Below are 25,011 nucleotides of genomic sequence, written 5' to 3'. Positions count from 1 at the left end.
TCTGCCCTCCCGTACCCCACGAGGGGGGTGTTCTGCTGTCCTGCTGGGCACCCCCACCATTCTAAATGTGTGATAAGAAAGAAAGATTAAATCACGGGGGGGGGGGTGGAGAATGGACCTAGAATCCTTGCCTCTGCTCGCCAAAGCCTCAACTCCCCACTCTAACACTGGTCCACTCACACAATGGCCGCTCCATGTAAGTCAAACTTCCTTTTATTGTTCTCTGCCAAGTACCCAGTTATGCACAATACAACGTCTCCTCGGACCTGTGATCCGACTGCCCTGGCTCGTTTCTTTTACGTTCCCTTTCCCTCCACGCATGTCTCCTTGGGATCAGGCCAGGCAACACTTACGTTCGACGTTTCAGGCCAAGATCCTTCTTCAGGACTGGAACGGAAGGGGAAGATGACAGAGTGAAAAAGGTCGGGGTGGGAGGCTAGCTAGAAGGTGGATTGTCACTTTGTCGAGGTGGAGAAGCTCGTGTGGCCCTGAGGTCCCGAGAGCGATGCTCCTGGTAGGGTCGCCCATGGCGGTGAGGTCCCTGACAAAGAACAATCCCACCAAGATCTCAACGGCGGAACAGGCGGACAAAGTTACTTCGAACTCGACGGCTGTGAAGGCGGGCGAAGGCTGCGACAAATCCATCAGCTCCAATCGTCGTGGTTTCCATGCCATTGGAATCGGTTGGTTGATTGTGAAATATCGTGTGCTTCTTGGAATGCAACATCAAGTACACATTAAACAAATACACGCATAGGCGCCTTCTCTCTGTGATAGATCAACGGAACGAAGACCGTCATCCTCGACCTCGAAGGGTAGCCATGACGATGACGAGAAGGTGATAGGTGAAGCCAGCTGCGTGGGAAAGGTCGAAGGCAGGAGAGGAGAGTGGACCATAGGAGGAGGGGACCCAGGGGGGGTGGGGGGGAGTGCTAGGCAGGTGAGAAGAATTAAGAGGCCGGAGCGAGGAACGGAAGAAAAGAGAAGGGAGGGAAAGAAGTTCTCCGCAAGGGGACAACTCCTTACAGACAACGGCGGAAATCAAACTTAATCGGTTATCGCTGGCGCTGTGAAGTGATTGCGGGAACCCGCGACACTACCAGGCCACGTCGAATGAGAGTAATTGACAAAAGAACTGAGAGTGATGCAAGGAATTTTACTTTGATGCTGTGAGTTATTACGCTCCAGAATACACGGAGACAGATTCAGAAGGGGGGCTTGGTAAACGTCCAAAGTTAATTTATTATCAACGTATTTACACATTGGACAACCTTGAGATTTGACCCCTTGCCAGCAGACACAAAGCAAAGAAACCCAATAGAGCCTATTTAAAAAAGACCTTCAAACACCCAATGCGCAGAGAGCAAAATTAAAAATCATGCAAGCAATTAAAGTAAGCAAACAGCATTCAGAGCTGGAGTTTTGAGAAAGCCGGGCCTCACTGCGGCCGGACCAGGCCATGGCCTCAGTTCGGCGCAGAGCCGAGGAAACATCGCAGAGCAGCGAGCAGAACCGTCCTGTCCCTCTCCTCCCGTCCTGACGCCCTGCCCTCCTCAATCTGGCCCCGAGCTTAAATCGGGGCGTCCCTCGCTCCCGCCTCCGCTTACCCCCCGGCATGCCTCGCCTCCGTTCGCCTCCGCACGTCCCTCCGTTGTTAGCGGTGACTGTGATTCTCCCTACTACCTGTTAACGCCACTGGTGTCCCACGCAGCGGCGAAGGTCCTCCATCCCGGCGTTTCCTTCATCGTGCCGGTAACTCGGTTTCCGCTACTGTCAGTCCTGCAAGTCCCAGATGGAGACTCGGGAATACCGTCACACTCGGACGTGGAAGGACTCTTCATGGCTGATTCCGTAACAGTTTTGTTTGACCAGTCAGAGTTGTTAGCCCTGAGCGAACCTGGAGGACTGGTGGATCACTCTTAGTCTGACCTCTACCCTTTGACCTGTCTGACATGGGTGACCCCACCAAGAGACAAAGCACAAAGCCCTGACTCCAGCCAACATCGCTCTCCAGGTCATTGAGGCATGTAAGCCTCCAAACCCTACGGCGAGGTTGTGGTCTCCTTGGAGGAGTGGTCGTTATTAATAAAGGTCATTAATAAGGTGTTTTAGTAGTTTCCATTATCTTGTATCTTGCCACGCCATAAGTAATCGCTGGGCACACCAGCGCCATCTTAAACTAGGAAGGAGAGAGAGTCTGAAAAGATGTCGGAGAAGTGAGGATGGGGGTAAAAGGGGCCTCGAGCTAGTAGGAACTTGATGGGCCGAACGGCATCCTTGTTGCAAACACTTGGGGTTCTGCAGAACGCGTGACAAACTGCTTTTATTCTACACGCAGGTTATCCCAACGGGCAAGCTGCAGAAACCGTCTTAAAGACTGTCAGACATTATCTGGAAGAACACAGGAACTCGGTGAGTATCCAGACAGCTCGGCTAATAAGTTAGATCAATGGTACAAGTGTTTTCCCACAGGCACCTTCCTCCGCTGCCTTAGCAGCTCGAGCACTGAATTTGCAGACACAGGGGACTGTTACCCATGTATAATCCATAAAACTGTGAGGCAGGGTTAGGCCATTCAGCCCATTGAGTCTGCTGCTCAATTCTATCGCGGCTGACTAATTTTCCCTCGCAAATGCTTCAGTTTAATGTCAGAGAACGTTTACAGTGTACACCCTGAAATCCTTACTCTTCACGGACGTTCCCGAAACAAGAAACCTCCAAAGAATGAACGAGAGTATTGTCGGAACCCCAAAACCCTCTCTCCCTCCCACACACAGAAGCACCAACCATCCCACTCCCTCTCCCCACATTTACACCAGCAGAATCATGCGCCCCCCCCCCAAACAATCAATAGCAAAAAGCCCCCAGAGAGTCCTTGAGTTAGAGTCCATCAAAAACTACAGTCCATAACCCAGCACGTCGGTATCTCAGACAGGTTCTCTCTCTCTCTCTCTCCGTCAAGGGAGGGAGTGAGGTCACCCCTCCAACAACGAGAGCGGAAGACCAGCAACTCGGCCGTTCTAATGTTACGACCCTCTGCTTCGCTTCTCCGAGCCCCCCTGACTCAAGGGCTCACATTCGAGACAGAGAGAGAGAGTGGTGGGAAATCGCTGGAATCCAGAGGCCTTCTTCCCTCAGCAGCGCCACACCGCCTGACGTCCCGACGTTTCAGTCCCCCACCCCGGCGACACTTCAGGAATCGGGTCGTCCATAGGACCGCGCTTTCCACCCCCCCACCCCCCACCCCCCGAAGGGGCACGTCTTCCTGGAGATATCGAAACGCCAGGCCGCACAGCGGATGCGAAATCACGCCGCCCACAGGGAATCGCAGGCCGAACTGTAACCGTAACCACGGTTTGAGCTGTAGATCAGAGCCCCGGTCACCTCGGAGAGAAAAGGAAAGACCTAAGAGAAGGAGAATAAGCCGTTTCGCGGACGAACTGGAAGAAGTCGCCTGGGAGTCATCTTTCCTAGTTCCTGCTGTCAACCCCATTTTCCGGCCTTCCCTCCCCATAACCTTGGCCTCCCTTGTAATTAAGTAATCAACTTCCGCTTGGAGACCCAGTGGCTTGGTCTCCACAACCATCTGTCGCAAAGAATTCCACAGATTCAACACCCTCTGGACTCTCTCCCAATACCATGGGCCCTTTAGCCCATCCTGGTCCTGCTAGCCCATTTTGTTGTCTTATCCCTCTAAACCTTTCCTACCTATGTACACTGTGGGGAAGGACCCTTAGAGGGGGAGGGGGCGTGTTGGGGGACTGCCAAGTGCCTAAACTTGGGAATTCTCTCCCAATACCTCACCTTGCTCTTCATAACCTATCTCTCTGACCAGGCTTTAGGTCGCCTGACACAATGTCCAGTTCAACGTCACCATGTTTTTTGTTTGATATGAAGTGATTTACAGCTGGAGTATTGTGTGAAGTTTTGGTCACCTACCAACAGGAAAGATGTAAATAAGGTTGAAAGAGCGCAGGGAAAATTTACAAGGGTGTTGGCAGGTCTGGAGGACCTGAGTTATAAGGAAAGATTGAAAAGGTTAGGACTTTATTCCTTGGAACGTAGAAAATTGAGGGGAGATTTGACAGAGGTATACAAAATTGCGAGGGGCATAAATAGGGTAAATGCAAGCAGGCTTTTTTTTCCACTGAGGATGAGTGGGACTACACCCAGAGGTCATGGGTTAAGGGTGAAAGGTGAAAGGTTTAAGAGGAACATGAGGGGAAATGTCTTCACTCAGAGGGTGTAACGAGCTGCCAGCGCAGGTGGTGCGTGCGAGTTTGATTTCAACGCTTCAGAGAAGCTTGGGTAGATAGGTCAATGGGCGGAGACCGTTTAAATAGTTCGGCACGGACTAGGTGGGCTGAATGGCCTGCTTCAGTGCTGTACTTTTCCATGACTGAATTCTGCTCCAACGAAGGTGCCACAGAAATGGGATTTGTACCGACACCATGGGAGAACCGGCCCAGCCCCCCTCCCTGGGAACAGACCCGCGGCTTTGCGAAGAGGGCGCCGGAGGAGGATGCGGGGGGGCCCGTGTCGCGGTTCGTCCCGAGCAGCTGCGCGAGGGCTGCTCCTAGGGACGCACCGAAACTCAGCACAGCCACCTCGAGGGCTCGGTAGGGAAGGACTGTAGAGCAGAGCTCCTCTCCTACTGGAGAGGGAAGGGCCAGGTTGGGGGAGGAAGCCCCGGAATTATTTTAACAGGACACCACCCCAAGGGACCGCTTGAGTGGCAGCAAGCTATTGACTGGGATGTCGGAGTGTAGGAAACAGAACTACATTGACATTAAAAGCCGGTTTAGTGGCACCAGCACCAGACAGACAGACAGACTTTATTGATCCCGAGGGAAACTGGGTTTCGTTACAGTCGCACCAACCAAGAATAGTGAAGAAATATAGCAATATAAAACCATAAATAATTAAATAATAATAAGTTAATAATGCCCAGTGGAAATAAGTCCAGGACCAGCCTATTGGCTCAGGGTGTCTGACACTCCGAGGGAGGAGTTGTAAAGTTTGATGGCCACAGGCAGGAATGACTTCCTATGACGCTCAGTGTTACATCTCGGTGGAATGAGTCTCTGGCTGAATGTACTCCTGTGCCTAACCAGTATATTATGGAGTGGATGGGAGTCATTGTCCAAGATGGCATGCAACTTGGACAGCATCCTCTTTTCAGACACCACCGTCAGAGAGTCCAGTTCCACCCCACAACGTCACTGGCCTTACGAATGAGTTTGTTGATTCTGTTGGTGTCCGCTACCCTCAGCCTGCTGCCCCAGCACACAACAGCAAACATGATAGCACTGGCCACCACAGCCTTGTAGAACATCGTCAGCATCGTCCGGCTGATGTTAAAGGACCTCAGTCTCCTCAGGAAGTAGAGACGGCTCTGACCCTTCTCGTAGACAACCTCAGTGTTCTTTGACCAGTCCAGTTTATTGTCCATTTGGGACTTAGAGGCAGGTGGTCCCCGGTTCGAATCCGGCCGGCTCCTTTACACGCTTTAAATCTGCAATGGGTTGAGCGTCGAGCTGGCAATCGGCCCCATAAAACAAAACAACCAAATGCTTTTAAAAAAATCAGCAAGTTTGCCACACGCAGTGGAGAGAAGCACCAACCATATTGACTTTGAAGGTAAATAATCAGAAGGCCATGGTTTATTTTCGAAATACTCTTAATGATGTATTTTGGGGCACCTCGGAAGCCAGCGGTTAGCGTTAACACCCATTACTACTTCTGTTCGGGAGCTCGGCGCCATCTAGAAGCAGCTTGTACGTCCTCCCCGTGAGCACGCGGGTTTCTTCCGGGCGTTCCGGTTCCCTCCCGCTAGCTCCTGCTGGTTCGTAGATGAACTGCTCCATTGTAAACTGCCCCACGATTAGGCCAGGGTGAAAATCGAGGGTTGCCGAGACAGGCCTGTTCCGCGATGTGTCTCGAAGTAACTGGGAGTAGGCAGTTTAAGTGGTTCGGCATGGACCAGATGGGCCGAACAGCCTGTTCCGGTGCTGTACTTTTTTATGACTCGAAATAAAGATAACTGTTAAAGTTTATTTTGTTTGACAAAAGGGTGGTGGGAGCTCGGCTAAAGACACGTAGACCAGAACTCCCAGTCGGCTGCAGGAAGGAGACTGCCCATTCCCAAATGGTCCTTAAACGTCTTCAGGGGAAAAGAGTGAACGGGGAATCCTCACTTGGCAGTTTGTTTCTTTCTAGAAACGGAAAAATAAATGAGACTGCAATTGTGACTGACAGGCTGAAACTATGTCTGTAACAATAGAGAGGGCAAAGCGTATAGAACTCGACATTATGTCAGCCTTTGAATCAAACATTTCTCATTATCACGCTGTGAAAATGACTTTTTTTTCCCTCGGGAAGGCTTTATTTGAATATAAATGGGTGCTCTAATACGATAACAAGCAGATCTCGAGAGGGAGCCGTGGGGAAGCTTCATACATTCCTGGTCTGCTTTCATCCCTGGAGGCTGTGCTCGATTTAAGGATGATTTATGCCTGTGCGTACGGGCTACGCTGTAGCCCTGATTCTCACTTCTACGTCGCTCTACGCCGTCGCGAGCATGCGTTGGTGTGCGCCAAAACGCGAGTTGGCGGTTGGGGTTTCTACGCCGCTGTGTTGAGTTCCTTCATGAATACAGGCTACGCTGTAGCCCTGATTCTCACTTCTACATCGCTCTACGCCATCGCGAGCATGCGTCGGTGTGCGCCAAAACGCGAGTTGGCGGTTGGGGTTTCTACGCCGCTGTGTTGAGTTCCTTCGTGAGAGGCACGGGCGAGGAAAATGCATTTCAAACATCTCCGCGTGCCGGCAGGCAGATTTGACGATTTGGTTCATCCATTTCGCGTCGGTGTACAGACGTGGCGGAGAAGAAGCAACCGGAAATGCGTGGAAGGAAATGCGACACTACCAAGCGGACCGATCACAGTTGTCGCGGTCTGCGGCTCCGTGAGGCCCAAGTTGCTTTTCCGGAGAGGTGCCCGTCACCCTACGGTGTATGGTACGCGTTACCTACGGCGCCGATACGACGCACGAGTATAAATCAGCCTTTACTGACACCCAATGTTCAGACCGCCCCTCCCGATGGTTCCCACTTCATCAGGCTCCCGGGTTCTGAGTCTCTGTCAGGGCAAACTGTTAGGCTGATTGGGCCTGAGTTGGTGGCAGAAGGATCCTGAGGGAAAGTGCCAGACTGGTGTGAACCGTCATTGCTCGGTTACCTAGGGAACTGCCTCCTTTAGAGGGGAAACAGAGACATTCATCCCATCCGAAGCAATGAACGTGCAGATAGCTGGCCAAGATCAGTATATCCACCTCCTTTATCCCACATGAGATCATCAATAAATTTAACTCTGTGCTTTTCACGCCGTCGCCATTACGTGTCGTGTGATGTCATCATTACGCGCCCTGTTGGATGATGTGGGTGATCATGGTCTATGGCCATGATTGCCCTTGGGAAAGTTTACCACAGGAGTGGCCCGCCATCGCCTTCTTCTGGGCAGTGTCGTCACAAGACGGGTGACCCCACCCCAGCCAGTATCAATACTCGTCAGAGTTTGTCTGCCTGGCATCCGTGGTCGCATAACCAGGACTTGTGATCCGTACCAGCCGCTCGTACGACCGTCCACCACCTGCTCCCACGGCTTCAGGTGACCCTGACCCTGGGGAAGTCGGAATGCTAAGCAGGTACTACACCTTGTGGCGCGTGGCCTAGTGGATAAGGCATCGGTCTAGTGATCTGAAGGTCGCTGGTTCGAGCCTCAGCTGAGGCAGCGTGTTGTGTCCTTGAGCAAGGCACTTAACCACACATTGCTCTGCGACGACTCCGGTGCCAAGCTGCTTGGGTCCCAGTGCCCTTCCCTTGGACAACATCGGTGGCGTGGAGAGGGCAAGGCCTGCAGCCTGGGCAACTGCCGGTCTCCCATACAACCCTGCCCAGGCCTCAGTCATCATCGAAAATCGATGGACAGCCGAAGAAGGAGAGGACTACACCCTGCCCACAGCAAGCACTGTATAGAGTCACAGAACACTACAACACATCTACGGGCCTTTAGGCCCGACCAGTTTTCCTTCCCCATTCTCTCTGCCCACCAATTCCATAAGACCATAAGACAGCGAATCCGGGCCCAGGGCCATCAAACGTGCCTCATATGACGAGCTTTTCAATTCCAGAATCGTTTTCGTGAGCTTCTTTTGAACCCTCTCCCATCTCAGCACATCCTTTCTTCGATAAGGGGCCCAAAACCGCTCGCAATACGCCAAGCGAGGCCTCCACCAGTGCTTTGCAAAGCCTCAGCGTTACATCCTCGCTATTAGGTCCTTCTGAATCTCTCGGCGGCCTGCGGTTCCAGCTCCCCTCCCCGTCGCCACGCCGACGTTTCCGTCCTCGGCTTCCCCCACCGCCGAGGGAAGGCTCGCCACAAACCAGAGGAGCAACGCCTCGTATCTGCCGAGGTGGTCAACCATTTGCCTCTGAATTCTCCGATTTCCTCGAATCCACTTCCCCTCCTGCCCCTGTTCTCATTTCCCTCTCCTATACCTAGCCACATCGCCATTTCTCTTTCTCCTCTCCCCTGCCCCACCCACGCACTTCATCTGCCCATTTTATATTAACCCTTTAGATCATAGCACGTAGGAACTGAACTGGGCCATTCAGTCCATTGAGTCTGCAGTGCCATTCCATCATGGCTGATCCATTGTCCCTCACAACCCCCATTCTCCTGCCTTCTACAGGTAAACTTTGTCGCCCTGATTGATCAAGAACCTGTCATTGGTTGAAATTTACCCAATGACTAGGCCCTGACAGCTGTCGGTGGCGATGAATTCCACACATTCACCACCCTCTGGCTAAAGAAATCCCTCCTCATCTCCACTCTAATGTGACATCCTTCTATTCTGAGGCAATTTAATATCTGACCTAAATTGCATCTGGTTGCTGCTAAGGGCAATACTTGAGGCAGATACATTAAGGATATTTAAGATCATAAGATAGAAGAGCAGAATAAGGCCATTCAGCCCATCGAGTCCGCTCTGCCATTCCATCACGGCTGATTTATTATCCCTCTCAACCCCATTCTCCTGCCTTCTCCCCATAACCTTTAACCTCCTTACTAATCAAGAACCTATCAGCCTCCGCTTTAAATGTACCCAATGACTTGGCCTCCACAGCCGTCTGTGGCAACGAATTCCACAGATTCACCACCCTCTCAGGCTGAAGAAATTCTTCCCCATCTCTGTTCTAAAGAGATGTCCCTCTATTCTGAGGCCATGCCCCTCTGGTCTTAGACTCCACCGCTATAGGAGAAGTCCTCTCCACGTCCACTCCATCTAGGATTTCAGTGAGATCCTCCCAACATCCCCACCCCCACTTCCCCTCATTCTTCTAAACTCCATGGCCCAGGGCCATCAAACGCTCCATGTATGTCAGCCCTTTCATTCCTGAAGTCTTCCCCTGGGCCTCCTCTGGACCCTCTCCAACTCCAGCACATCTATTCTTTGATTAGGGGCCTTTTGCGAATCATATGCTAGTTCACTTCGATCCCTCAGAGTCCTGCAAAAATGAACAATGTCACATTTATCTGCATCGCACCCTATCTGCCAGATGTTTTCCCACACATTGAATCAGTTTATAAATCAGAATTGGGCCATTCGGCCCATCGAGTATGCGCTGCTATCCCATCATGGCTGACTTATTGTCCCTCTCAACCCCATTTAAACCCCATAATTTAAACGGCTGGTAAACATTTTATACTGTGGAGTTGTTTCCCTTCAAATTTCAGGAATACATTCACTAACCTGAGGGACTTTCGTGCTGAAAAATTGGACAAATCCCACGTATTTCGCAGGGTTAGCTGAGGACCTTTTAGCTTCTCAGAGCTCACCCCATGATCTTTCTAAAGATCATTTAACGATGTTGGTAGCCCGGTGGTGTAGTGCGGTGTGCGGGATCGCCTGCCGGCCAGACAGGATGGAGACTCTCTCAACTCGCTTACGGGAACGTGGACTGGCGGCAAGGAGACGCGATCCGCCATCGTCGATCTCGGTCCGTGAAGACCGAGAAGGACGCCGCCGTAACCGGGGCTCCGCTGATACCGCGGCGCCGGCAAACACGGGAATTTTTACGAAGCGTGGCTCTCTTCCGATGACTCTGTAAACAAGCATTTCGAAAGAGACGCCATCTTCCGAACCCCTGGGAGCCAAAGAGAAAGGCGAGCCAATAGAATGCAGAGGTCAACTGAAGGGTTAGTCAATCAGGACCCAGGCAAGCGAACGGGGTGTGGGGGAGGGGCAATGTGGGGCCTACATAAACGCGAGCACTCCCAGAGAGTAACACCAACAACTGCTCACTCAGGATGTCACCTTGACGGGTGAAAAAACGTCAGCAGCCGAATCGCCAAGCCTGGTGAACGCCCCAACGTCAGGAGAAATTTTTTTTTTACCTAAACCAGCCCGAGTTTTCCCCAGCCTTTTCATTTCCCCAGCCTTCAATATTTGTTCTAGGCGCACGAGTGAGTCTGCAGATGCTGGAAGTAAATAAAAACACAGAATGCTGGCAGAACTCAGAAGGCCAGACAGCATCTATGGGAGGAGGTAGTGACGACGTTTCGGGCCGAAACCCTTCATCAGGAGTGAAGTAACGTGGGATGGTCGAGGGGGGATAAGAAGTGGGGGGAGGGATGAAGTAAAGAGCTGGGAAGTGATAGGCTGGAGGGAAATCGACTAGGGGGAAGGTGGAGAATTATGGGAAATAAAAGAGAAAGAAAGGCAGGGCTGGGGGAAGATTATAGTGAGGGGAGAATAAAGAGAGAGAAAGAGAACCAGACTAAAATTATAGATAGGGATGGGGTAAGTGGGGGCAGGGGTATCAACGGAGGTCTGTGAGTTGAATGTTCACGCTGGCAGGTAGGAGGCTATGTAGGCGGGAGATAAGGTATTGCTCCATCGACCTGCGTGTGGCCTCATCTTGTGGAATTGAAGTGTGTGTGCTACCTAGGCGTTCTAGTATAGGTCAGTGGCCAGACAGGCCTTGGAGAGCATTCCCCACTAAAAACCGTCTCTACGAGGTTGCTGGCACCCATAAGGTGGTGGTGGGGCGGCGGGGTGAGGGGGGGGTGGGGCGCAAAAGTCACAGCCTTAACTGTTCAACTCCAGCGCCATCTATTGGTAATTCAATATATGGCAAGGCGTTGTTTTGCTCAAGAAGGGAAGTTGAATTGAAATAATTCAATTATTGATAAATTCGTGTCCTTAGGCAGAAGGGGTCAATTTTAGAAAACCTAGCACATTTAGTTTTCAACACAGTCCCCCTCCTACATTTACACACTTAGTCCAGCAGTCGTGGAGCGTACAGATCTTGGACCTCCAGAAAGTCTCCGCAGATGGGTGATTGATAAGATTGATGAGTCATACAGCTCTCGTTACGTGCATATGCACTTCAACTCTTTGCGTGGTTATGCAGAAAGTTTGAAGTTAGTAACTTATCAGTTAATAACTCATCTGGGGTGATTGATAAGTTTGTGGCCTAAGGCAGAAGGAGGTGAGTTATACAGCTCTCGTTACATGCACGTGCAGTTCAACTCTGTGTGATTATGCAGGAAGTTTGATGTTAATAACTCATCTCCTTCGACCTCGGACCACGAACTTGAGGATGTCAGAACACCAGAAGCAGAAACAGTTTCGCGGACGAACTGGAAAAAGTCGCCCCAGACTTCAGAAGCCGCTGGCACCGTCTTTAGCTCCTCCCACTCCTCCCACTTGAAAGGAAGGGTGCAAAGTGTTCAGGAAGGTGGGGTTAAGACCTGCGTGGGAGAGTTTTTCAAGTGGAAAAGCCTTTGGACTGGGGCAGTCCTGCTTTCTCGGTCTCGGAAGTCCAGCGGGTACGAGCAGTCGGCGCAAACCGGGGCCTTCCCGGGTTGCAGCGTTATGACGTCTTCCGCACCTCGCCGTGACCCTCACCCTCCACGGGGCACGGCAGTACCGCCTTATTGACCGTTGGACCTCACTATCGATCTCGTCCGCCCAGCCCGCCGAAGGCGACTTCGCGTGCTCCGACAGCCACTTCGCTACCCCCACCTGGTTCCGTCCGCCTAGCGAAATGGGGCATGGCTGCTCTCTCGTGCAAAGAGCTACTCGGAGCCTCAGGTGAGGCGAGGATGCGTTTCGATCAAACGCAAGCGAGATACGCCAGCCAGCTGAGCGGCGTCGCAGCAACAATCAGTGTCGGTAAGGCCAAAGAGCTGATTGTGGACTTCTGGAAGGGCAAGACGAGGGAACACACACCAATCCTCATGGAGTGATCAGAAGTGGAGAGAGTGAGCAGTTCCAAGTTCCTGGGTGTCAAGATCTCTGAGGATCTCGCCTGGACCCAACGTATCGATGCGGATACGAAGAAGGCACGACAGGAGCTATCTTTCATTAGGAGCTTCAGGAGATTTGGCTTGTCAGCAAAAACACTCGCAAATCTCACCAGATGCACCATGGAGGGCATTCTGACCGGCTGCATCGCCGTCTGGGATGGGCGGGTGTGGGGGTATGACCGCACAAGATTAACGCAAGCTGTAGAGAGTTGCAAACTTAGTCAGCTCCATCCTGGGCAGGAGCCTCCATAGTACCCAGGACATCTTCAGGGAGCGGTGCCTCATTAAGGACCCCCACCACCCAGGACATGCCCTCTTCTCATTGCTACCATCAGGGAGGAGGTACAGGAGCCTGAAGACACACACTCGGTGATTCAGGAACAGCTTCTTCCCCTCTGCCATCAGGGAGGAGGTACAGGAGCCGGAAGACACACACTCAGCGATTCAGGAACAGCTTCTTCCCCTCCGCCATCAGGGAGGAGGTACAGGAGCCTGAAGACACACACTCAGCGATTCAGGAACAGCTTCTTCCCTGCCATTAGGAAGGAGGTACAGGAGCCTGAAGGCACACACTCAACGATTCAGGAACAGCTTCTTCCCCTCTGCCATCAGGGAGGAGGTACAGGAGCCTGAAGACACACACTCAGCGATTCAGGAACAGCTTCTTCCCCTCTGCCATCAGGGAGGGGGTACAGGAGTCTGAAGACACACACTCAGCGATTCAACAACAGCTTCTTCCCATCTGCCAGCCGATTCCTGAACGGACATCGAACCCACGCACACTACTTCACAACACTTTTTTATTTCTATTTTTGCACCACTTATTTAAGTTAACTATTTAATATCAATATACTTGCTGCAAATCACAGTTTTTCTCTCTGTTATTAAGTATCACATCGTACTGCTGCCAACAAGTCAACAAATTTCACGGCATATGCCGCTGACAGTAAACCTGATTGTGAAATGTGATCCTATTAAATGATAGGCTAGGATTAAGGGGCCGAGTGGCCCAGCCCACTCCTGATTCCAGTGTTTCTCTGTTTATACGAACTGCTTTTCCATGGTTAAAGGGGGCTTATATAAGCTGTTGTTCTGAGGAAGAACGTTAATTAGTAGGAATTCCTGAAACATGTTGGAAACCCGTTCGCTTGCTGCTGGAGTTATTTTTGCTGGGCAGCTCGCTGGCTGAAAGATCAGCGGGCAGGTGGGCAACTGGACCGCTTCTGACCGGCCGCGGCTGTGGAGAGGACGCCGGCATCCACCCGTTCCCAGAGGAAGCAGGGGCAGGGAGACGGGACTTTTCCCACTTCGGCCGCGTCAGGACGCTGGTTCCGTGCTTGTTGCAAACTCAAGGCCGAATCTCTAGTTCAAAACCAGAGAAGCTGTCCAGCGGGACAAGGCCCCCCCTCCCAACCTTTCACCTGCCCGTCAGACCAGGAGCACGTCCGCTTCCCGAAAGCTGCATCGGGGAAGTTGGTCCCGGTTTTACTCTTGACCGCAATGATGGAAAAGCAATCATCAGTAAGCAATTTTTAAATATTAATAACTGTAGATATCGCAGTGCAAGGTCATTGCTCCTTAAAAGAAGAAACGTTAGATTCATCGAAACACAGAGTGAAGTACGTTGTTCGACGTTAACGGCCAGTGCAAGCCCATGATTGCTCAGAGTCATAGAAACTTAGAAAACCTACAGCACAATACAGGCCCTTTCGCCCACAAAGCTGTGCCAAACTTTAGGACTACCTAGGCTTACCCATAGCCCTCTATTTTTCTAAACTCCATGTAGCCATCCAGGAGTCTCTTAAAAGACCCTATCGTATCCACCTCCACCACCGTCGCCGGCAGTCCATTCCACGCACTCACTACTCTCTGAGTAAAAACCTTACCCCTGACATCTCCTCTGTACCTACTCCCCAGCACCTTAAACCTGTGCCCTCTTGTGGCAACCATTTCAGCCCTGGGGAAAAAGCCTCTGACTATCCACACGAAAGATGCCTCTCATCATCTTGTACACCTCTATCAGGTCACCTCTCATCCTCTGTCGCTCCAAGGAGAAAAGGCCGAGTTCACTCAACCTATTCTCATAAGGCATGCTCCCCAATCCAGTCAACATCCTTGTAAATCTCCTCTGCACTCTTTCTATGGTTTCCACGTCCTTCCTGCAGTGAGGCTACCAGAACTGAGCACGGTACTCCAAGTGGGGTCTGACCAGGGTCCTATATAGCTGCAACGTTACCTCTCGGCTCCTAAACTCAATCCCACAGTTGACGAAGGCCAATGCACCGTATGCCTTCTTAATCACACAGTCAGCCTGCGCATCACTTTGAGTGTCCTATGGACTCGGACCCCAAGGTCTCTCTGATCCTCCGCACTGCCAACAGTCTTACCATTAATACTATATTCTGCCATCATATTTGACCTACCAAAATGAAACACTTTACACTTATCTGGGTTGAACTCCATCTGCCACTTCTCAGCCCAGTTTTGCATCCTATCACTGTCCCGCTGTAACCTCTGACAGTTGGCTTCCGGCACCAACATGGAACGCCCATGCACCCCTTCGGAACGTGGGAGAAAGCCGGAGAACGCCCACGCGGTCGCGGGCGGGGAGGGAGTGCGCAGCCTCCTTCCGGTCAGTGGCGGGAGTCGAACAGACGCTCGGCAATTGCTGGCGCTGTGAAGTGACTGTACGGACTTACAGACTGCAACCCGTTGCTCAAGGAGCGGCCTGGGGAGGGAATGCGCCCGAACCTGAGAGGACGGTGTCCACGTAGCAGTAGCGGCCCCTCATGATTGTTCTGGGATCGAGCGGAGTCCCAAACCTGAGCTGACAGAGGTGTACAGGTCTCCCCCGCTTTCCGAAAGTAGAACGTTTCTACTAAACCGTTTGTAAACCATAATGTCGTAAATCGAAGAAGCAATTACCATTAATTTATAGGGGGGAAATTTTTGAGCGTTCCCAGACCCAAAGGTAACCGACCAAATCAAACCAAATAACACATAAAACCTAAAATAACACTAACATAAAGTAAAATCAGGAATGATATGATAAATATACACCTTATATAAAGTAGAAATATTGTATGTACGGTGTAGTTTCACTTATCAAACTCAGAAAACAGCGAGCCAAAATCAATTTGGAGAAAAAAATCAGCACGTACACGCCAACGCACGTACACACACGCGCACACAACTGCCCACACAAGGCTTCATGGTCATGGTAGTCTTTCTCGGGGTAAGCACACGTATGAAGCTGGCGTCTTTTTCTCGTAAAAGCGAAAATCCTCTTTGGTTAGCGAAAACAGGTACTAAGGTAGGTCTTTCGTAACAGTGAGCCGTCGTATAGCGAATGTTCAAAAAACGGGGGCCGCCTGTATTCAAGACACGCAAGACAGCAGCTGTAGCTCATTAGGAGTTTGGGGGGGATTTGGTTTGTCGCTAAAGACACTTGAAAACTTCTGCAGATGTACCGTGGAAAGCACCGACTGGCGGCAGCACCGTCTGCTGTGGTGACGGAGAGGCGGAGTTACTGCACAGGATCGAAGTAAGCTGCGGAGAGTTGTAAAGCTCCATCTTGGGCACTGGCCTCCACAGTATCCAGGACATCTTCAAGGAGTGAATGTAAGAATGTACAAATTAGGAGCAGGAGTCGGCCATCTTGCCCGTTGAGCCTGCTCCGCCATTCAATAAGATCATGGCTGATCTGGCCATGGACTCATCTCCACCTACCTGCCTTTTCCTCACAACCCTTAATTCCCCTACTATACCTCTAAAAGGCAGCATCCATCATTAAGGACCCCCACCACCCAGGACATGCCCTCTTCTCACTGCTACCATCGGGAAGGAGGTACAGGAGCCTGAAGACACACACTCAGTGATTCAGGAACAGCTTCTTCCCCTCTGCCATCAGGGAGGAGGTACAGGAGCCTGAAGACACACACTCAACAATTCAGGAACAACTTCTTCCCCTCTGCCATCAGGGAGGAGGTACAGGAGCCTGAAGACACACACTCAGTGATTCAGGAACAGCTTCTTCCCCTCTGCCATCAGGGAGGAGGTACAGGAGCCTGAAGACACACACTCAACGATTTGGAACAGCTTCTTCCCCTCTGCCATCAGGGAGGAGGTACAGGAGCCTGAAGACACACACTCAGTGATTCAGGAACAGCTTCTTCCCCTCTGCCATCAGGGAGGAGGTACAGGAGCCTGAAGGCACACACTCAGCGATTCAGGAACAGCTTCTTCCCCTCTGACATCTTATTTCTGAATGGACATTGAACCCATGGACACTACCTCACTACTTTTTTAAAATTTCTGTTATTGCGCTACTTATTTAATTTAACTACTTTATAGTTTAACTGTTTATAGTTTTATAGTTTGCTATTGCTATAGTTTGCTTTGCTATTGCTTGCTTGGAGGATGGAGGGTGCTGGTGCTCTTTTACTAAAATAAGTGAGGAGGGGGGGGTCGTTGCTTTGTTGCTGCCTTGTGTGAGGGAAGTAAGAGGGCTTTGGGGTTCTAACGTTTTTACTGACACTCCATTCTTTGGGGTATTCCTCTTCGGTTTCGTGGATAACCATGAAGAACAAGAGTTTCAGGTTGTAAATTGCGTACAATTTCCAATATTAAATGGAACTACAGGTGCCCCTCCCGCAGCCCCCCCCTTACGAAGGTAGAGCGTTCCTATGAGACCTTTCTTAAGCCGAAATGGCGTAAAGCGAAGAACCATTCACTTATACGGGAAAAATTTTCGTAAAAGCGAAAATCCTCTTTGAAATGCGAAAACAGGTTACTGACGTAGGTCTTTTGTAAAAGCGACGTGGAGTAAAGTGAACGTTTGTAAGGCGAGGGGGGGCCTGTGTCGAACTACTTCACACATATCTGTCAAATCAAATTGGCGAAGATTGAGCCGGGCGGGCCGCAGGCGTCGCCGCACTTTCGGCGCCAACCTAGCAGGCCAACAGCTCGCTGACCCTAACCGTACAGCTGTGGAACGTGGGAGGAAACCGGAGCACCTGGAGGAAACGACACCCGGTCGGGGGGAGAACATACAAACTCCTTACAGACAGCAGCGGAAATCGAGCCCTGGTGGTTGCCGTGAAGCATTGCGCTCACCACGATGATGCCACCCCACATATATATAAGGTGAGATTAAAAGCGAGCGATCGGCTTCGACTTGCATCAGTTTTGCTTGGAGAAGGATAAGCAGACAGGTTGGGTTGCGCTGTGGGATAGGCACTTTTGGAGACATCGTGCGACAGGTAGGTTTGATTATTTAGATTATATATTATTTATTATTATTAGATTATACTACTTCAGGTAGATCTGACTACATACACTTTGCTACCCTCAGTGCCCACTTAATTAGGTACACCTGCTCATTAATGCAAATATCTAATCAGCCAATCATGTGGCAGCGACTCGATGCGTAAAAGCGCGCAGACATGGTCAAGAGGTTCAGCTGTCGGTCAGACCATCAGAATGGGGAAGAAACGCGATCTGAGCGGACTTCGACCGGGAAATGATTGGTGGTGCCAGATGGGGTGGATCGAGTATCTCAGAAACACAAAAAAAAGCAAAACCATTCCAGTGAGTGGCAGTTCTGTGAGCGAAAGCGTCTTATTAACGAGAGAGGTCAGAGGGGAACGGATGGACTGGTTCGGGCTGACAGGAAGGCAACAGTAGCTCAAATAACAACAGTGGTGTGGAGAAGAGCACCTCCGAACGCACAATACATTAAACCTTGAAGTGGACGGGCTGCAGCAGCAGAAAACCACACCGGGTTCCTCTCCTGTACCAAAAAAAGAGGCCACTCTCAGTCTATATACTTGGTAATCGGTCAGTAAATTTTCTGGTCAATTTTCTGGTCAAGTTTTCTGCAAATGCTGTATTTTTCTAGAAACTTCCGGGTTTCAGCTGCACTCCGTGGCCACTTTATTAGGTACACAGGCTCGTTAACGCAAATATCCAATCAGCCAATCACCTGGCAGCGACTCAGCGCATAAAAGCATAAAATCTCCAGATGTTGGAAATTCAAACAACACACACAAAATGCTGGTGGAACGCAGCAGGCCGGGCAGCATCTATAGGGAGAAGCACTGTTGACGTTTCAGGCCGAGACCCTTCGTCAGGACTAACCGAAAGGAAAGATAGTAAGAGATTTGAAAGTACGACGGGGAGGGGGAGATCCGAAATGATAGGAGAAGACCGGAGGGGGAGGGATGAAGCTGAGAGCTGGAAAGGTGATTGGCGAAAGTGATACAGAGTTGGAGAAGGGAAAGGATCATGGGACGGGAGGCCTCGGGAGAAAGAGGCGGGGGGGAAGCACCGGAGGGAGATGGAGAGCAGGCAAGGAGTGATTGTAAGAGGGGCAGAAAGAAAGAAAACAAGAGAAAAGGAAAAGAGGGGGCATAAATAACTATGGGGTAAGAAGGTGAGGAGGGGCATTGATGGAAGTTAGAGAAATTGATGTTCCTGCCATCAGGTTGGAGGCTACCCAGACGGAATATCCAAACTCTTCCAAACTGAGTGCGGTCTCATGGGGGCAATAGAGGTGGCCACGCCTGCTGAGTTCCTCCAGCATTTTGCGTGTGTTTTGCTTGGATTTCCAGCAGATTTTCTCCTGTTCCAGCCGGGCGAACGCCCCCGACACCAAGCTTCAAAGGCTCTTGAATGAGATCGGCAGGGGAAACAACTGGGCCAGGCGTCCTGCCTGTTGTCGCCAGCAATGAAGATAACAATGGGAGGCTAAATGGCAGTTTGTGTCGTCTTGATGACAGGGGAGCTGGGAAATTAATTCAATTCCCTTTTGAAGGCAGAGAGATACAGTTAAATACAGCGACCTCAAAATATGTCCTTATTTGAGTGTTTTGTGCACCGTAGCCGCATCCTTTTCATTGTATCTGAGGCCAAATGAAAGCCAGTTTAATTATAATGAGTCTTTACAGTTCAATCTCTGAACGCACGAATATCATTTTGTGGGTCTTTATTTCCCTTCCCATCTCAGCGCCGCCGAGATAAAGCCCTGTCACTGTCAGCAGGAGGCCGCTTCAAATTGCCGGGCTGTAAATTTGTTTTTTAATTGAAATTTCGCACGGCGTATAAATCTCTCCCTGAAATTAATTCCGCAGCCGGCCGGCGCCGAGTGTTGGGCTGCGATAAGGAACGAGGGCACGCTCTCTGGAGGTGCCCGGCTCCTTCCACGGGGGGCTACGCCGCGTCTCCCCTGGATGGCGAGTGTGCCCTTGGATGCCGCCTCACGCTGTCAGACAATTAAAGGGAGCCCAATTCCTCTGTTGAAATCACAGCTCTATTAAATTCAAAGCAACGCGCGCACAAACTGCTGGAGGGACTCAGCAGGTCGGGCAGCGTCGATGGGAATGAATAGACGGTCGATGCCTTGGGCCGAGACCCTTCTTCAGGACTGGGGGCGGGGGGGGGGGGGGGGAGGAGGGGAAGATGCCAGAATTTTAAAAAATGACGGGAAGGGGGCTAGCTGGAAGGTGATAGCTGAAGCCAGGTGGGTGAGAAAGGTCAAGGCCTGGTGAAGAAGGAATCTGATTGGAGGAGAGGGGATCATAGGAGAAAGGGGGGGGGTGAGCCAGGGGATGTAATAGGCAGGTGAGAAGAGGTTAAAGGTCAAGATTAGTTCTTTCTAAGTAAAATTATGTTTCTCTTGTTTCCATTCTAGCCATTGTTTTATTTCTATTTACTGATTTAGAGATACAGCACAGTAACAAGCCCTTCCGGCCTAGTGAGCCTGCATCCGTCCCCTCACACCCTGACCAATTCACCTAGCAACCCGTAGCAACACGGACAAAATGCTGGAGGGACTCAGCAGGCCGGGCAGCATCTATGGAAATGAGCAAACAGTCGACGTTTTGGGCCAAGACCCTTCTTCAAGACTGAGAAGGAAGTGGGGGGGGGGGGGGGGGAGGAGGAGATGCCAGAATAAAAAGGTTGGGGGGGAGAGAGGAAGGAGGATATCTGGATGGGTGAAGGTAAAGGACTGGAGAGGACCGAATTCGATAGGAGAGGAGAGTGGACAGTGGGAGAAATGGAAGGAGGAAGGGATCCGGTTGGGGGTGGGGGGGAGTGATAGGCAGGCAAGAATAAGTAAGAGTGGGGATCGTTGGAGGGGGAGGAGGATATTTTGGGCACTGGAAGAATAAATTAATATTTATGCCATCAGGTTTGAGGGTACCCAGATGATGTTGCTCCTCCACCCTGAGGGTGGCCTCGTCTCGGGAGGTTACGGACAAGTCAGGACAGGAATGGGAATCGGAATTTAAATCTCCGGCCACCGGGAAGTCCCTCTCGTGCCAAGATGGTGCGGAGGTGCTCAACGAAGTGGCTTCCCCAACCCACGGCTGGTCTCGCCAACGGAGAGGGGGGCCTCTGCACGTAGACGGGTCTCGCCAACGTGGGCGACCCCCCAGCAGGTTCGCAGCGGGGCCCCGAATGGAGGTGAGGGAGGAGGTGTGGCCCTCAGGGAGGAGGGCCATACCAACCCGAACGGCTTTGGAGCGTGGATCCTCCCTGCCCTGAATGTCTTCACCAGCCACATCACGGCGATACGGAAGGAAGGAAAGGCGACTCATGCGATTCCGCATGGGGGGGGGGTGCATGCGTTTGTGTGCGTGAGGGAGTTTGCTTGCAAGCCGGGCGGCGTGGTCGCGTAGCGGTCAGCGCAACGCCATTACAGCGCCAGTGACCCAGGTTCAATTCCCGAAACTGTCTGCAAGGAGTTCGTTCGTCCTTCTTGTGGCCCCGTAGGTTCCCCCCCCCCACCCCTGGGTGCTCTGGTTTCCTCCAAAGTTCCAAAGGTGTACAGATGGGTTAGTAGGTTAATGGATGTAAGAGGGCAGCACGGGCTCAGTGGGCCGAAAGGCCTGTTGCCATGCGGTATCTCCAAATATAAATTATATTTAAAAGAGAGACTGTATGTATTTCTGTTCTCTCAATGACATCGTGTCTGCCCGTTACCCCGCTGGCGTTTCAGGAGGCGATGAAGATTCTCCATCTGTGGGGGTGTTCAGGGCTTCCATCATCGGGTCAGTAGCTTCCTCTCGGTTTTCACTACCGTCAGCCGTGCAGGTTCTGGATGGAGACTCGGGAATACCGTCGCATTCCGATGGAGAAGGATTCTTCATTGCCATTTCCTTCACTTTTGTTTGATCAGTCAGGGTTGTTAGCCCCAAGCTGAACCCCCCTCCCCCAAACCCGGAGGACAGGAGAATCTGCAGATGCTGGAAATCCAGTGTAACACGCGCAAAATGCTGGAGGATCTCAGCAAGTCAGGCAGCGTCTACGGAGATGAATAAACAGTCGATGATCCTACTGCCTGACCTGCTGAGTCCGTCCGGCAACTTTTGTGCGTGCCACGTAAAATGGGGCTCTCAAAACGGGCCCTTGCAAGTGATTACAGCCTTCAAGGCCGCACTCATAGCTGTGACACCTTAGTGAGTTAAAGCAGACTGCAGGAGACTGCTCCCCCCGCACGGTCTCGTAAACCGAAGCTGGCTTACGTAGGTAGAGGCAAGAACAAAAACACGACTGTAGTCAAATGTACACACACACACACTCACACTCAAACTCACACACTCACTCACGCACACTCACACACACATATACACGCACACTCACACACATGTACACACACACTCACACACACATTCACGCACACACACACTCACGCACACACACACTCACACTCAAACTCACACGCACGCACACACTCACGCACACTCACACTCAAACTCACACACTCACTCACGCACACTCACACACACGTACACACACACTCACACTCAAACTCACACACTCACGCACGCACACACGCACACTCACACTCAAACTCACACACTCACTCATGCATACTCACACACATGTACACACACACTCACACTCAAACTCACACACTCACACACGCACACACTCATGCACACTCACACACACGTACACACACACTCACACTCAAACTCACACACTCACTCTCACACACACACACACACACAAACACACACACACACACACACACACGCAATTTAATTAGGTCTGATTGTGGTCTTCTGCTGCTGTAGCCCATCCTCTTCGAGGTTCGACGTGTCGTGTGTTCAGAGATGCTCGTCTGCACAACCCTGTAACGTGTGGTTACTTGAGTTACTGTCGCCTTCCTGTCCGCCTGAACCAGTCTGGCCGTTCTCCCCTGACCTCTCTCGTTAACAGGATATTTTCACCCACAGACCTGCCACTCACTAAACACTTTTTACTTTGTGCACCATTCTCTGTAAACTCTAGAAGATATTGGGAGATCAGCAGTTTCTGAGATACTCAAACCACCCCATCTGGCACCAACAATCATTCCACGGTCAAAGTCACTTCCTTCCCCACTCTGAGGTTTGGTCTGAACAACAACTGATATCTTGACCGTGTCTGCGTTCTTTTGTGCATGGAGTTGCTGTCGCATGATTGGCTGATTAGGTATTTGCATTAACGAGCAGGCGTATCTAATAAAGTGGCCACCTGGATTATGTAAAAATGTTAATTGAAACAAAGGTCAAAGTGCTTTAAAGAAAAAGTGATGAGTTGCATTTCGAGAGGGGACGTTAATGGGCTGGGCTGAGTGCCAGATATTGGAGCGTCCAGTGTATTTCCTCCTCTTGCAAAGGGGCAATCCAGTCTTCATTCTCTTCCAGTTTGACCGCATCATCTTCTGTGTCTTCTTGAAGATCGACTACATTCTGTACAAAGAGAAGCTGCCGTTTTACTTCCCATTTGGTAAGATCCCCCAGCGTTTCGAGCGCCGTGCGTTTAGAACTTTGATGTGGATGCATCAGGACATCGTACCTGGTGAAGGGTCTTGGCCCGAAATGGCGACTGTCCATTTCTCTCCTGATCACTGCCTGATCTGCTGAGTTAGTGCGACAGACAACGCACGACAGGTCCAGGACCTGCCCCTTGACCCTTCCAAGAGCTAAGCACTCTCAGGAAGTCGGTAAACCACAAGCCCCTCCACTACAACAAGGTGGAGACCAGGGACTCCCTTAATGGAGAGCGGCTGTGCGTGACCTTGTTTAACGTGGGGAGGTGATGCACGGGCAGCCACCGCCCAGTCCTTGAGGCGTTATTCCCCGTTAAGGAAACCAAGCGGGCTTTGGCCTTTGGACAAATTGGGGTCAGGGTCCAGAGGCATGAAATGCAAGACAACTGGGGCCCCTTCACTGCCTCAGCCTGCACCGCCATTGCGATCATCTTCCACCAGCTCCACCACTGGGGTCCTGGTTGGATCGCACTTCGTCCAGAACCCCCTCCCCCTTGACCTCACCACCACGGGTGACCGAGGCAGAGACCGGGCTCACTTACCCACACTGCCTGCACAAGCGTAGCAGGGGCCGGCATCTGAAACTAGCGCCAAAGACCAGCCCAAGGTGACTGATAGAGTCTCAAGCAGCCTCGTGATTGGAAGAGCAATGGGGTGTTGAGGGGAGGTGGGAAACCTGTCTTCCCTCATAAGCTGAACAGTTGCTTTGCTGTGTCACTTTCAGAGGACATTTCTCCCGCGTCTTCAAAGGAAAAGCCCAAGGCTGCTGAGGAAGACGAGAAGCAAACCAAGGATGCGTTAAATCTTGAGGACAACCAAGGTTTGTGTATTTCCTTTCTTGATCTTCAGTGAGATGGTGTTGTCAAGTCAAGTCAAGTCATTTTTATTGTCATTTACACCATAACTGCTGGCACAGTACACAGTAAAAACGAGACAACGTTTTTCAGGACCATGGTGTTACATGACACAGTACAAAAACTAGACTGAACTACGTAAAAATAACAACACAGAGAAAAAAAACGACACTAGACTACAGACCTACCCAGGACTGCGTAAAGTGCACAAAACAGTGCAGGCATTACAATAAATAATAAACAGGACAATAGAGCAGTAAGGTGTCAGTCCAGGCTCTGGGTATTGAGGCGTCTGAGAGCTTGGGGGAAGAAACTGTTACATAGTTTGGTTGTGAGAGCCCAAATGCTTCGGTGCCTTTTCCCAGATGGCAGGAGGGAGAAGAGTTTGTATGAGGGGTGTGTGGGGTCCTTCATAATGCTGCTAGCTTTGCGGATGCGGCGTGTGGTGTAAATGTCCGTGATGGCGGGAAGAGAGACCCTGGTGATCTTCTCAGCTGACCTCACTGTCCGCTGCAGGGTCTTGCGATCCGATGCGGTGCAATTTCCGAACCAGGCAGTGATGCAGCTGCTCGGGATGCTCTCGATACAACCCCTGTAGAATGTGATGAGGATGGGGAGTGGGAGATGGACTTCCCTCAGCCTTCGCAGAAAGTAGTGACGCTGCTGGGCTTTCTCTGCTATGGAGCTGGTGTTGAGGGACCAGGTGAGATTCTCCGCCAGGTGAACACCAAGAAATTTGGAGCTCTTAACGATCTCTACTGAGGAGCCGCCGATGTTCAGCGGGGAGTGGTCGCTCCGTGCCCTCCTGAAGTCAACAACCATCTCTTTTGTTTTGTTCACATTCAGAGACAGGTTGTTGGCTCTGCACCAGTCCGTTAGCCGCTGCACCTCCTCTCTGTAAGCTGACGACTTGAAGCTTTGTACCAGATTCTTTCATCAAAATTCCTGTACCTCCGCCATA

General features: G+C 51.2%; 1 long non-coding RNA gene across 1 annotated transcript in view; it reads left to right on the top strand.

Annotated features, from left to right (window-relative positions):
* Positions 1–2,336: 2,336 nt before the first annotated feature.
* LOC132384017 (uncharacterized) overlaps positions 2,337–25,011 on the top strand; it is a 39,491-nt gene continuing 16,816 nt past the window's right edge. The window contains exons 1-3 of the long non-coding RNA XR_009508829.1: positions 2,337–2,412; positions 23,072–23,153; positions 23,921–24,016. This is a non-coding gene — a long non-coding RNA (uncharacterized LOC132384017). The remainder of the gene's footprint in view (positions 2,413–23,071; positions 23,154–23,920; positions 24,017–25,011) is intronic.

This window comes from Hypanus sabinus, chromosome 31 (genome assembly GCF_030144855.1).
Source record: "Hypanus sabinus isolate sHypSab1 chromosome 31, sHypSab1.hap1, whole genome shotgun sequence".
Lineage (NCBI taxonomy): Eukaryota > Metazoa > Chordata > Chondrichthyes > Myliobatiformes > Dasyatidae > Hypanus > Hypanus sabinus.
This window is presented reverse-complemented; position numbering and strand designations above follow the sequence as displayed.